The sequence below is a fragment of the Oncorhynchus clarkii genome, chromosome 20 (genome assembly GCF_045791955.1).
Source record: "Oncorhynchus clarkii lewisi isolate Uvic-CL-2024 chromosome 20, UVic_Ocla_1.0, whole genome shotgun sequence".
NCBI classification, from domain to species: Eukaryota; Metazoa; Chordata; class Actinopteri; order Salmoniformes; family Salmonidae; genus Oncorhynchus; species Oncorhynchus clarkii.
The window spans coordinates 55,894,805-55,908,096 of NC_092166.1; the positions used below are offsets into that span (position 1 = coordinate 55,894,805).

General features: G+C 43.5%; 1 protein-coding gene across 1 annotated transcript in view; it reads left to right on the plus strand.

Moving 5' to 3' along the window:
• The window catches only part of LOC139377498 (glutamate receptor ionotropic, delta-1-like), a 417,048-nt gene that overhangs the window by 33,818 nt on the left and 369,938 nt on the right, over positions 1-13,292 (plus strand). The gene's annotated exons all lie outside the window — the stretch shown is intronic.

Consider the following 13,292-nt stretch of genomic DNA (forward strand, 5'->3'; position numbering starts at 1 on the left):
GTTCATCCAGAGTGATCATGGGCCTCTTGGCTGCATCTCTGATCAGTCTTCTCCTTGTATGAGCTGAAAGTTTAGAGGGACGGCCAGGTCTTGGTAGATTTGCAGTGGTCTGATACTCCTTCCATTTCAATATTATCGCTTGCACAGTGCTCCTTGGGATGTTTAAAGCTTGGGAAATCTTTTTGTATCCAAATCCGGCTTTAAACTTCTTCACAACAGTATCTCGGACCTGCCTGGTGTGTTCCTTGTTCTTCATGATGCTCTCTGCGCTTTTAACGGACCTCTGAGACTATCACAGTGCAGGTGCATTTATACGGAGACTTGATTACACACAGGTGGATTGTATTTATCATCATTAGTCATTTAGGTCAACATTGGATCATTCAGAGATCCTCACTGAACTTCTGGAGAGAGTTTGCTGCACTGAAAGTAAAGGGGCTGAATAATTTTGCACGCCCAATTTTTCAGTTTTTGATTTGTTAAAAAAGTTTGAAATATCCAATAAATGTCGTTCCACTTCATGATTGTGTCCCACTTGTTGTTGATTCTTCACAAAAAATACAGTTTTATATCTTTATGTTTGAAGCCTGAAATGTGGCAAAAGGTCGCAAAGTTCAAGGGGGCCGAATACTTTCGCAAGGCACTGTATATATACACACACACACCCAAACAAACCAACAAACACACACACACCCAAACACCCAAAAATCTGTCTCACTTTCACTTTTTCACTTTCACTTTAGACTTTGACTTCGCTTTTCCTGATTTATTCGCCATGATATCTTCAATGAAATCGTTGAAAATACAACTTCCCAAAATACAGCTGCGCGTAAAAAGCCTCACAGCAACTCCTCTGATCGTCAAGGCGAGAATGGAGTTCGTTACGCGTGAGATTACAAACAAGGAATTGTGGTCCAACCCAAAACCATTACATACTGGCATTTACCTCAGCTCATTGACTATCTACCCAGCTAGATTTCAAGAAGATCAGTAGTCATTGGGCAGAAATATAGTCAATCAATGAAGCTTCGCTAAAATTATTGGTGCTCGTTGTCTTCAAATCAGTTCACTTCGGTCAATACTCCTCGCAAAAAAAACACTGACGTTTTGCTGTGTTGCAAACATCCAGAGGAATGCACTGAAACCAACCATGACTAGATAAACGATTGTTTACGGTGTGTAATCATGTCGAATGCTCCGTAAAAAATTGATAGAGATAGAATTCGCGGCACAATTGGTTTATAAAATGTTTCGATTTAGGCTATAAAAATGGATTTTATCAAAGAAAACGGCACTTCATTTTATCACTGGGACCCTCAGGAAGAGAAATAAGAGCAAGATATCAGAATGTAAGTCATAATTTTACCTTCAGATGTGAATGTGTAAAAACTGTCATGGCGGAAAATGTTTCTGTTGTTGATTGCTCTTCTCAAACAAAAGCATGGTATTTGTTCTCTGTAATAGCTATTTTAAATTGGAAAACGTAGTTTGATTACCAAGATTATAATCTTTTGAAAGGTGTAAGGCACTTGCATTTTCAAGAATGTTTAATGTTACGAAGTTGTATTTTTAGTTGTCACTCTGAAATGTCCCCTGATCCCTGTACGGGGATCGCAGCCATATTAAAGGTGAAGGGATGGGCCCCGGTGCCTTTGTCTTGTCTGTTTGGGCCACTGATTCACAGCCTCTCCTTGGTCTGGTTCTTAGCCAGCCTGGTGCCTTGACTGTACTCAACAACATCACCCATTGTTCTCCCTCACTGTCTCATTAGCCGGCTGTTAGCGTAGCTACGCTGTGGACGAACAATCAGGGGAAAGAGAGGAGGAGAGCGCGATGGGGGGAAGAGTGAGCGAGGGAGAGTGACACAGGGAGATTCTCAATCGAGCAAAGACTGTCGTCTCCTCTGTCACCCGGAAACTGATAAGTGGTCGCCATGCGTAGGAGAGTATAAAATGTGTTAATAGTTGAAGGGAGGAGTTTGCTCTTCTTGTCGATTGCCTCCTTAGACAGAGGATACTTAAATGGATCATCTGAGTATCCTTTGCCCGAAATCCGCTCCACCCCCGTTGAGTCAGCTGTGGTTTTCTCAGTGAAAAGCATGTAGACACTACTTCATCTTTTATCTTTAACATTTTCAGCACAACTAGCTAAATGATTTTTAACGACTTTACACATGTTTTTTGGGGGGGATTCCTCCTCTGTAAACTTCATTTGCCCGATGATGTGCTAGTGGAGAAGTAGTGTACTTTCATATACAGGAAGTGCATATTTGCTTCACATTTCCTCTCCTTACCACCTCAATTACATTTGACCTTTTCTCAAAAGGTAAGCGAGGGGAGAGAGAGACAGAGATCACAGGGATCGTCCATCATCACGGGGTTTGTTTGATGTCCAGGTGGACTCACTCCACCCATATGTTTATGATTTAATCAAAAAGCTCCTTTACCCGTCTGTTTTCTTAATTATCTTCACCAACTGCTTTCCTATTCCCACTAAATCTGCGTCACTGCTGTCATGCAGACACCACAGTGCATGTACATCCATCATCTCCTCGCTCCCCTGCTCATTAGTCTGTAGGGTTTATGTAGCATGACGTGAAAGCCAGAAGTTGTTTATTACTACCACATGGCTGTAGATTGTCATTACAGATGTTAAAATGCCTGGTGTTCTATGTGTACTACTATGTACCTCTCCACATCTGTTTATCCATTATTCCTTATGTCATTCTCTTTTTCCCCCCCTGTAGATGTGTGTGTGTGTGTGTGTAGCACACATTTGTGCGTGTGTGTGTGGGCTTGTGTGTGTGCATATAGGTTTCAATGTTTATTTGCCACATGCACAGGATACAAAAGGTGTAAAACAGTGAAATTCTTATCGTGAGAGCGTTGTACGCATTGTGTGTGTATGGGGGTGTGTATGGGTGTGCGTACGGGTGTGTGTGTGTATGTGTGTTTACCGGTGTTTGTGTTTCCAACACCTCCGGAGCCAGAATTCTATAGGATGCGTATATGATCCCCTCTAGTGTGACTGGATGACGGATGAATTCTGTTCTCTAGTCTGTCTCACAGTGATCCAAGGGACTGTAATCACGTGTAAGCCTTTCGAATCTGCAACCTGCTTTGTAGCACTGAAGATATTCAAACCACGCTACAAACCTGACACTATTCTCTTTATCTCTCTCTCTCTCTCTCTTTTTCATCTCAGAGGAGGGATGAAGGTATTGCATAGATATGTATGTAATGAAGGACAGGGAGGATTGTGTTCTAGAGAGGCGTTGAGTGCCAATGTACTGTACTGTACTGTGAGAGGCATTGCTCAGGCACTACAAGGGGACAGAGCAGAAAAACGGTAAATGTTATACAGTGTCATCATACAGTGCCTGAAGATGAACAAGGAGGGTTGTAGTTTTAGAGAGGAGTTCAGTGTCATGGAGGGTTTGGGATCTGTCACAAGCTGCACCCTATTCCCTATGTAGTGTACTACTTTGACCAAAGTCATACGGGACCTGGTCTAAAGTTGTGTACTATGTAGGGAATAGGGTGCCATTTGAAACAGCATACTCTCCATTTCCCTTAGCCATGCCAGTCAGCTCTATTTACTTCCCTATAAGTACTGTAAATGGTTTCTGTAGGAAATCCCTGTGTGAGCCCGGAGGATAAAGTCATCTATTTCACTGTGTTTTGTTGGCACGTCCATTACCTCTCAAGCATGGCCAAACAACCTCTAACGATGAATGAAGATGCATAAACATTACATTTGCCTGTGGCTTTCCACGCCCTGCGTGTCGTCTGCACTCTTAGTGTCGCGAGATACACGGTCCACAGTGTGAATATACTGTATACGTGAGGGCAGAAGAATCACTATGACATGCCCATCAACGCTCGCTCTGTACTCACACGAATGGCACCATTAGTTTCCGCTATCTCTGTAAAAACATGATATATATGTATGTATTTTATAAAACTCTAGCTACGTATTGATCCAAAGCTATAGTTAAACAACAATAAACACATCTAGGGATGGGCATTAGTAATAAGTTCACGATTCAAATAATATTTATGACATTTTATCCGGATAGTCCAAAAAACGTGTTTATTTGGTACGTTGTTTAAACTTGGACACTGGGACATTGGACAATGGGAGAAAGAGACTCGGTCTAGTTAGACAAACTTGTAAATGCCATAGGTGATCTATCATCCACCTGGCAGCGCCTGCTTTTTTACTGCATCAAATAGATGTAAAGAAGCAAGCTAAGACAGCCAGACGTTGGCTAGCCAGCTGAGTAGCTAGGCTAGGCTAGCTACGTCTATTTTCCTGCGCTCTCCGTCCTTGCCTAGAACAACTCTATTCAGATTAAACCTACTGTACTTGTTGGTTGCTCGTTGTAGCCTACTCCTTCTCATTTGACTAAATTAATTCCGTGATTTTAATTCCAGTTTGCATTGATTTAAGATATCCCACTTCACATTGCTACACATGGAGCCTCAGGCTATAGTGCCAACAACAACAAGCTACATGCGTGAAACCTGTGTAGGCTATTCGGTAGGTCTTTTTTTGGAGCACACGCAAGTAAAAAGTACATTCAAAAGTTTGTTTTTATTAAATTAAGAATTTCAAATGTCATGGTATATCCTTGTGTGTAGAAATGTCACACAGGTCATTGTATTTAATCGAGACAAAGCCTTTTAATTAAAATAGGCCTATGATTTATTTTCCTCAAAAAGAAATACTCTATTAAGTATTCAAATGCTAACGTCCGTTCGGATATTCAAGTATTCAAATAAGCGTGCTCATCCCTAAACATAACAGAAACCTGCTATAACAGACAATAACCGCAACAAAAACGTGGAAGTATGACAACAATAGCCATAACAATAAGCATTTCAGTACGGCGACACATCTCACACCCAACCCAACATATTCAAAAGCAATCCATTATGTAGCACTAGTCCAATCCAGAGGGTCGTAATTATGATGAGGAGTCTGGGGAATCCTCCTTCCGTCCTCCATGCCTGTGGGCTGTACAGATATTGGCCAGTCAGTCTGTACTGTAGTCTCCTATAATGCGTCTTCTCCCGTGTTGGCAGATCTCATTTGCATATGACAGGTTTGTTTAGGCTGGGTCTCGTTCTCCCCTGGGTGCTCCTGCATTTACCTGGGAGTTCTGCTGCAATGCGCTCCAGCATGCTACTGATTGAAGTGTGGCGAGCCTTAGACAAGCATGCTCAGACAGATTCATTAGACGGAGAGGGTGGATGGATGTACGAGGAAGGGAATGGAGGGAACAAAGAGGGACAGGCTGTATTTCTGCGGCACGCGTTAGATGTGTCCAGTAAAAGTGAAATATGCCTGTGCCGTTTTAAAAGACGGTTGCCCTGTCGCTAATGGCCTTGACATCCTGTGAATGGCTACTCGCTACTCGGCTGTGTCAGTCAACACAGTTTATTACGCTAGGCTTGTACGGACGTCACTGGCTTTGTACAGTAAGTGAGCGATTGACCGTCTTCTCTGTCAATTTAACCCTCTTTATAAGCAGTCCCCCCCCCCCCCCCCCCCACGTATTATTTACTGTTCTGTACATGTTGGCGATGATTTCTATTTCTTGCTCTTCTCTGGAAAAAAAAACCCACCACCTACTCCTTCTCTGTAGTCTCTCTGTCTCTCTCACGCGCTCTCTCTCTCTCGTCCTTTATCTTCCTCTCTCGGTGGTTCATCGGTCTCTCCTCTTTCTCCTTCCTCTTCCTCTCTTGCATTTCCTGCTCTTAACTTGGGCTGAACCGTTACAGCTCTGTGGTCCTGATCTCCATCTTCTACTCTTAACTTGGGCTGAACCGTTACAGCTCTGTGGTCCTGATCTCCATCTTCTACTCTTAACTTGGGCTGAACCGTTACAGCTCTGTGGTCCTGATCTCCATCTTCTACTCTTAACTTGGGCTGAACCGTTACAGCTCTGTGGTCCTGATCTCCATCTTCTACTCTTCTACCGCACTACTTCCTCATCACAATTCCCGCTCTCCTATTCGGTCCTCATGCATACACACCGAGAGTGAAAGCTGCTTGGGTGGGCGGATGCGAAACAGACATTTTTCATGACCCTTGGACACTTGCACAGATGCGGGGGGGGGGATAAGTATGTGTATACACATAACAACATTTACATTACAACCGCTGTGCTAACAGCCACCTAGATAGATCTCTCTTTGGAGTCTGGGGAAAATTAACATTATTTTCCTTTCCTAGATTCTTATACAAAACCTTTAAGGGAAGAGAATTTATGAGCCCCTCACAGACACGACTCAGTCTTCTTCCCACTTAGGCAAAGGCAGAGGTGATTTGGATCGATGTTCCTTGCGTGTGTAATTTTGTTGTTGAGGGTTCAAATTCTCCTTGAATTAATGTAAGGTAGTGAGCGCACAGACTTAATCTGGCAGAAAACGGCGAGTGCTTAAAGGTTATTTCATCACTTAGATGGCTACATTATCTGAGTGAGAAAGCCTCTAGTCCAAGATTGATTAGTGCAGCAGCTTTCTTTGTTGCCTCCTTCCAAGGACCCACTATGACACAAGCAGTTCTGCCAGTGTCCTGAATTAGCACAGATTGGGTCCCAAATGGCCATCTATTACCTTTACACTAAGTGTAAAAAACATTAGGAACACCTTCCTAGTATTGAGTTCCACCCCATTTTGCCCTCAGAAAAGCCTCCATTTTTTCATAGCATGGACTCTACAGGGTCTCGAAGGCGTTCGACAGGGATGCTGGCTCATGTTGACTCCAATGCTTCCCACAGTTGTGTCAAGTTGGCTGGATGTCCTTTCGGGTGGTGGACTATTCTTGATACACATGGGGAACCTGATGCGCTTGAAAACCCCAGCAGCGTTGCAGTTCTTGACACACTCAAACGGGTACACCTGGCACCTACTACCATACCCTGTTCAAAGGCACTTAAATCTTTTGTCTTGCCCATTCACCCTCTGAATGGCAGACATACACAATCTATGTCTCAATGTTTAAAAATGCTTCTTAAACCTGTCTCCTGATCTTCATCTACACTGATTGAACGGGATTTAACAGGTGACATCAATAAGGAATCATAGTTTCAACTGGATTCACCTGGTCCAGTCTATGTCATGGAAAGAGCAGGTGTTCCTAATGTTTGGTACACTCAGTATATAGGGCTATGGTCAAAAGTGCCATTCTGGATGCACAGTGAATTCTTTAACACCACCATGGGCTTCTATACAGGGAATGTAGACAGATTCCTGACTGTCTCTTATACACTGTCTGTATAGTACACTGTGCTTTGTCCAACTCTCCATTCTACCCCTGGATGCCTTCATTAGTGCATTACTCCGTAACGTCACCCTATCGACTAGGCCCACTTGAACGAGTGCAAGCCTCTGGTGTCAGCTGGCCTGCCCTCGGGTGGGGATATTTGTCAGGGGTGACATTCCTCCTCCCTCCCTCCCTCTGCCCTGTCCATCTGTGGTTGGGTGATGTCAGGCGTGAGTCCTGCTCCCTCACGTCTGAGTTTGACACGCCTACCCTACGTGGTCCGGAACCTGCTGGTTTTCTGTTCTATTAATTGCAGGTGTCCCAGGAAGAAATCAGATCCCAGATTAGAGGGGAACAATGAGAAAACGCGGTGGATCTCGCTTCGAGGTCCAGAGTAGAGTTTGAGTGCCCTCAATCAACACTCCTGCTCTGAGATGCTTTATAAATACTGGCCCTGTACCCGTTAGGCTAGTATTCCACAGTATTCTAGTATTGCCTAGTATTCTACAGTAGGATGCGAAAGGAGACTATGGATAACTAGCCTAACTGCATAACTCATCCATCTACTCATCTAACTAAACACCACAGCTGTTGTTTCCCATGATCCAGATTAATTTGTTTGTATGTCCTCCATCTTTGTGGTTTGATGCTGTGCTGTGGCCATCGCTATTTGTGGTGGACCTCTGTGATGAGCACAGCAGGGAAGTGTGACCACAGGTGAGGCGTTCGCGGTCGGGGCCAGCAGTGTTTGGCCTTCCTGGCTCAGCTTGATCAAATCAAATCAAACTTTATTTGTCACACGTGCCAAATACAACAAGTGTAGACCTTACCTTGAAATGCTTACTTACAAGCCCTTATCCAACAGTGCGGTTCAAGAAGAGTGAAGAAAATATTTACCAAATAAACTAAAGTAAAAAATAACTAAAAGTAACACAATAAAATAACAATAACGAGGCTATATACAGGGGGTACCGGTACCGAGTCAGTGTGGTTGGTTGAGGTAATTTGTACATGTAGGTAGGAGTGAAATGACTTGATGATACAATATCAGAATGTGTGTGTTTGTGTGTGTGCGTGTGTGCGTGTGTGATGGCATACGTGTGTGTGCGCACATCCATGCATACGTACAGTGCCTGTGTGTGTATGGAGGGCATGTGACATGACTTAACCCCTCCCCACTGTGAGCCTCATTGACTTAGTTAGCAGGATCATCTCAGATCGATAGAAGGAGCCGGAAGATTCTCACCATGCCTGGGGGGGTAACTCTGCTGTTGCAACATTAATGAGGCCTGGATATGTAAGCAACCACCCAGTAACATGGCTCTACGCATTCTGTATATAACAACACAGCTACAAAGCTCCAACACAGCAATATCACCCTATTTGACCTGGCATTGGGAAATGCCTCGTGTTTCCTTTCAAAGGCTTGCTTACATTAAAGACCCAAAATGGCCAGGTTATTCTTTTTACCCTGGTGTTGATGCAATTCATGTTGGCTTGAGAACTGTCACAGGCTTACATGCACGCACGCACGCACACACACACACACCGAGGAGATTCCTTATGCAGTCTGGCAGCTCATTGACACATCTATCTGTAGCCGTAGCTGGAGTGGTGTGGTGATGGTGGGCCTCTGGCAGGCAAATCCCTGCCGGTAATAATATGCAGTGGAAATCTAACAGACTAACTAATGGACTCAGCATCCCATGCAAATATGTTGATGAATACGGCTGGGCTCATTAAAAAGGCACCGGGCCTGCAGCAATACAAGGAATTATGAGGAAGTTAGAGCAAACTAAATACATTGCTTTCGAAAAGTATTCAGACCCCTTTCCTTGTACCACATTTTGTTACGCCTTATTCTAAAATTGATTTAAAAAAATGTACCATCACCAATCTACACACAATACCCCATAATGAAAAAGAGAAAACAGGTTTTAGATTTTTTTTGCTAATTTATATACTCAGCAAAAAAAGACACGTCCCTTTTTCAGGACCCTGTCTTTCAAAGATAATTTGTAAAAATCCAAATAACTTCACAGATCTTCATTGTAAAGGGTTTAAACACTGTTCCCCATGCTTGTTCAATGAACCATAAACAATTAGTGAACTTGCACCTGTGGAACGGTCATTAAGGCACTAACAGCTTACAGACGGTAGGCAATTAAGGTCATAGTTATGAAAACTTAGGACACTAAAGAGGCCTTTCTACTGACTCTGAAAAACACCAAAAGAAAGATGCCCAGGGTCTCTGCTCATCTGCGTGAACATGCCTTAGGCATGCTGCAAGGAGGCATTAGGACTGCAGATGTGGCCAGGGCAATAAATTGCAATGTCCGTACTGTGAGACGCCTAAGACAGCACTACAGGGAGACAGGACAGACAGCTGATCGTCCTCACAGTGGCAGACCATGTGTAACAACACTTGCACAGGATCGGTATATCCGAACATCACACCTGCGGGACAGGTACAGGATGGCAACAACTGCCCAAGTTACATCAGGAACGCACAATCCCTCCATCAGTGCTCAGACTGTCAGCAATAGGCTGAGAGAGGCTATACTGAGGGATTGTAGGCCTGTTGTAAGGCAGGTCCTCACCAGACTTCACCGATAACAACGTTGCCTATGGGCACAAACCCACCCTTGCTGGGCCAGACAGGACTGGCAAAAAAGTGCTCTTCACTGACGAGTCATTTCTTTTTCTCTCCAAGGGTGATGGTCGGATTTGCCTTTATCGTCAAAAGAATGAGCGTTACACCGAGGCCTGTACTCTGGAGCGGGATCGATTTGGAGGTGGAGGGTCCGTCATGGTCTGGGACGGTGTGTCACAGCATCATCGGACTGAGCTTGTTCTCATTGCAGGCAATCTCAATGGTGTGGTGGCCACATCAGCTTTTGATCTTGACCTCCCCTTTGTTCAGGGACACATTATTCCATTTCTGTTTGTCACATGTCTGTAGAACTTGTTCAGTTTATGTCTCAGTTGTTGAATCTTGTTATGTTCATACAAATATTTACACATGTTAAGTTTGCTGAAAAGAAACGCAGTTGACAGTGAGAGGACAGTTGTAAAACGGAATACATTCACATGTGCATGCTGTTTCCATTGATCATCCTTGAGTTGTTTCTACAACTTGATTGGAGTACACCTGTGGTAAATTCAATTGATTGGACATGATTTGGAAAGGCACATACCTGTCTATATAAGGTCCCACAGTTGACATTGCATGTCAGAGCAAAAACCAAGCCATGAGGTCGAAGGAATTGTCCGTAGAGCTCCAAGACAGGATTGTGTCGAGGCTCAAATCTGGGGAAGATTACCAAAACATTTCTGCAGCATTCAAGGTCCCCAAGAACACAGTGACCTCCATCATTCTTAATTGGAAGAAGTTTGGAACCACCAAGACTCTTCTTAGAGCTGGTCGCCTGGCCAAACTCAGCAATTGGGGGAGAAGGGTCTTGGTCAGGGAGGTGACCAAGAACCCGATTGTCACTCTGACAGAGCTCCAAAGTTCCTGTGTGGAGATGGGAGAACCTTCCGGAAGGACAACCATCTCTGCAGCACTCCACCCATCAGGCCTTTATGGTAGAGTGGCCAGACGGAAGCCACTCCTCAGTAAAAGGCACATGACAGCCCGCTTGGAGTTTGCCAAAAGGCACACAAAGGACTCTCAGACCATGAGAATCAAGATTCTCTGGTCTGATGAAACCAAGATTGAACTCTTTGGCCTGAATGGCAAGCATCATGTCTGGAGGAAACCTGGCACCATCCCTACAGTGAAGCATGGTGGTGGCAGCATCATGCTGTGGAGATGTTTTTCAGTAGCAGGGACCGGGAGACTAGTCAGGATCGAGGGAAATATGAATGGAGCAAAGTATAGAGAGATCCTTGATGAAAACCTGCTCCAGAGCACTCAAGACCTCAGACTGGTGTGACTGTTCACCTTCCAACAGGACAACGACCCTAAGCACACAGCCAATACAGCTCAGGAGTGGTTTCAGGACACGTCTCTGAATGTCCTGGACTTGGGCAGGTACTGCCAAGAGTGTGCAAAGCTGTCATCAAGACAAAGGGTGGCATTGCTTGCTGTTTGGGGTTTTAGGCTGGGTTTCTGTACAGCACTTTGAGATATCAGCTGATGTACGAAGGGCTATATAAATAAATTTGATTTGATTTACTTTGAAGAATCTCAAATTTAAAATAAATTTTGATTTGTTTAACCATTTTTTTTGGTTGCTACATGATTCCATATGTTATTTAATAGTTTTGATGTCTTCACTATTATTCTACAATGTAGAAAATAAAGAAAAACCCTTGAATGAGTAGGTGTTCTAAAACTTTTGACCGGTAGTGAATGTTTGGAACACCAAATTGCATTTAAATCGCAGTAACTATTGTGACAATATTGTATCGTTCAAAGACGATGAAGAGTGGAGCCAATTTTGCCGTGACGTGAATAAGGGAGTCGTTTGCATGCAATCCCAGCCTCCCAGCTCCCCTGCTTCAGATGCCTGTGTGTTCAGTGTATGCGTGTGTGTAAATTTCCCAGACATCACCAAGCTACCTGTGTACAGTCGTGGCCAAAAGTTTTCAGAATGACACAAATATTATTTTTCACAAATTCTGCTGCCTCAGTTTGTATGATGGCAATTTGCATATACTCCAGAATGTTGAGAAGAGTGATCAGATTAATTAATTTCAAAGTCCCTCTTTGCCATGCAATTGAACTGAATCCCCAAAAAACATTTCCACTGCATTTTAGCCCTGCCACAAAGGACCAGCTGACATCATGTCAGTGATTCACTCGTTAACACAGGTGTGAGTGTTGATGAGGACAAGGCTGGAGATCACTCTGTCCTGCTGATTGAGTTTGAATAACAGACTGGAAACTTCAAAAGGAGGGTGGTGCTTGGAATCATTGTTCTTCCCCTGTCAATCACGGTTACCTGCAAGGAAACACGTGCCATCGTCATTGCTTTGAACAAAAAGGGCTTCACAGGCAAGGATATTGCTTCCAGTAAGATTGCACCTAAATCAACCATTTATCGGATCGTGAAGAACTTCAAGGAGAGCGGTTCAATTGTTGTGAAGAAGGCTTCAGGGCGCCCAAGAAAGTCCAGCAAGCGCCAGGACCGTCTCCTAAAGTTGATTCAGCTGCGGGATCGGGGCACCACCAGTACAGAGCTTGCTCAGGAATATCCCACTGTGTATTCGATAGGCCAAGAGTTGAAAAACGACAAACCTCAGATTTCCCACTTCCTGGTTGGATTTTGTCTCAGGTGTTTGCCTGCCATATGAGTTCTGCTATACTCACAGACATCATTCAAACCGTTTTAGAAACTTCAGAGTGTTTTCTATCCAAATATATGAATAATATGCTAATATAATAATATCTTAGCTTCTGGGACTGAGTAGCAGGCAGTTTACTCTGGGCACCTCTGGGCACCTTATTCATCCAAGCTACTCAATACTGCCCCCAGCCATAATAAGTTAATAGAAAAATAATTTTTGGGGGGACAATCTGTTGAAAGTTATTGGAGCAATGCATTTTGGGCAATGGTGTTCTACACTTTTTTTATGTCCCACATTTATTTATATACAAAAACAAACGTTTTAACAACTCGATATTGTTAATCAACCAGGTTGTCACAGAAATACTTATAATAGTAATAGTAGCCTTACGTTTTTATAAATTTGTATTAATGCTAATGCTGTTTTCTATGCTTGTTTTTTCGCTTAATACTTTGGGATACTGGTGCTATGTTGGATTTTATGAGGGTTGCCAGATTGGAGTAAAAAGCGGTATTTGTCTTTTTTTTGGTGGTATCGATGAATGTCTTTGATTGGGGAATGGGGATACATTTTCATTACGGGAAACGGAAGACCTGCAAAAAAAATATTTTTGGGTTTAAATTCCCCTGGTGCAACTGCATGGTATTTGCAACAATAACGAGTCTGGACTATGATCAATTAAGCCATGTCAATGCAGTTAAACAGGTTCATGCAAAATAATGAAT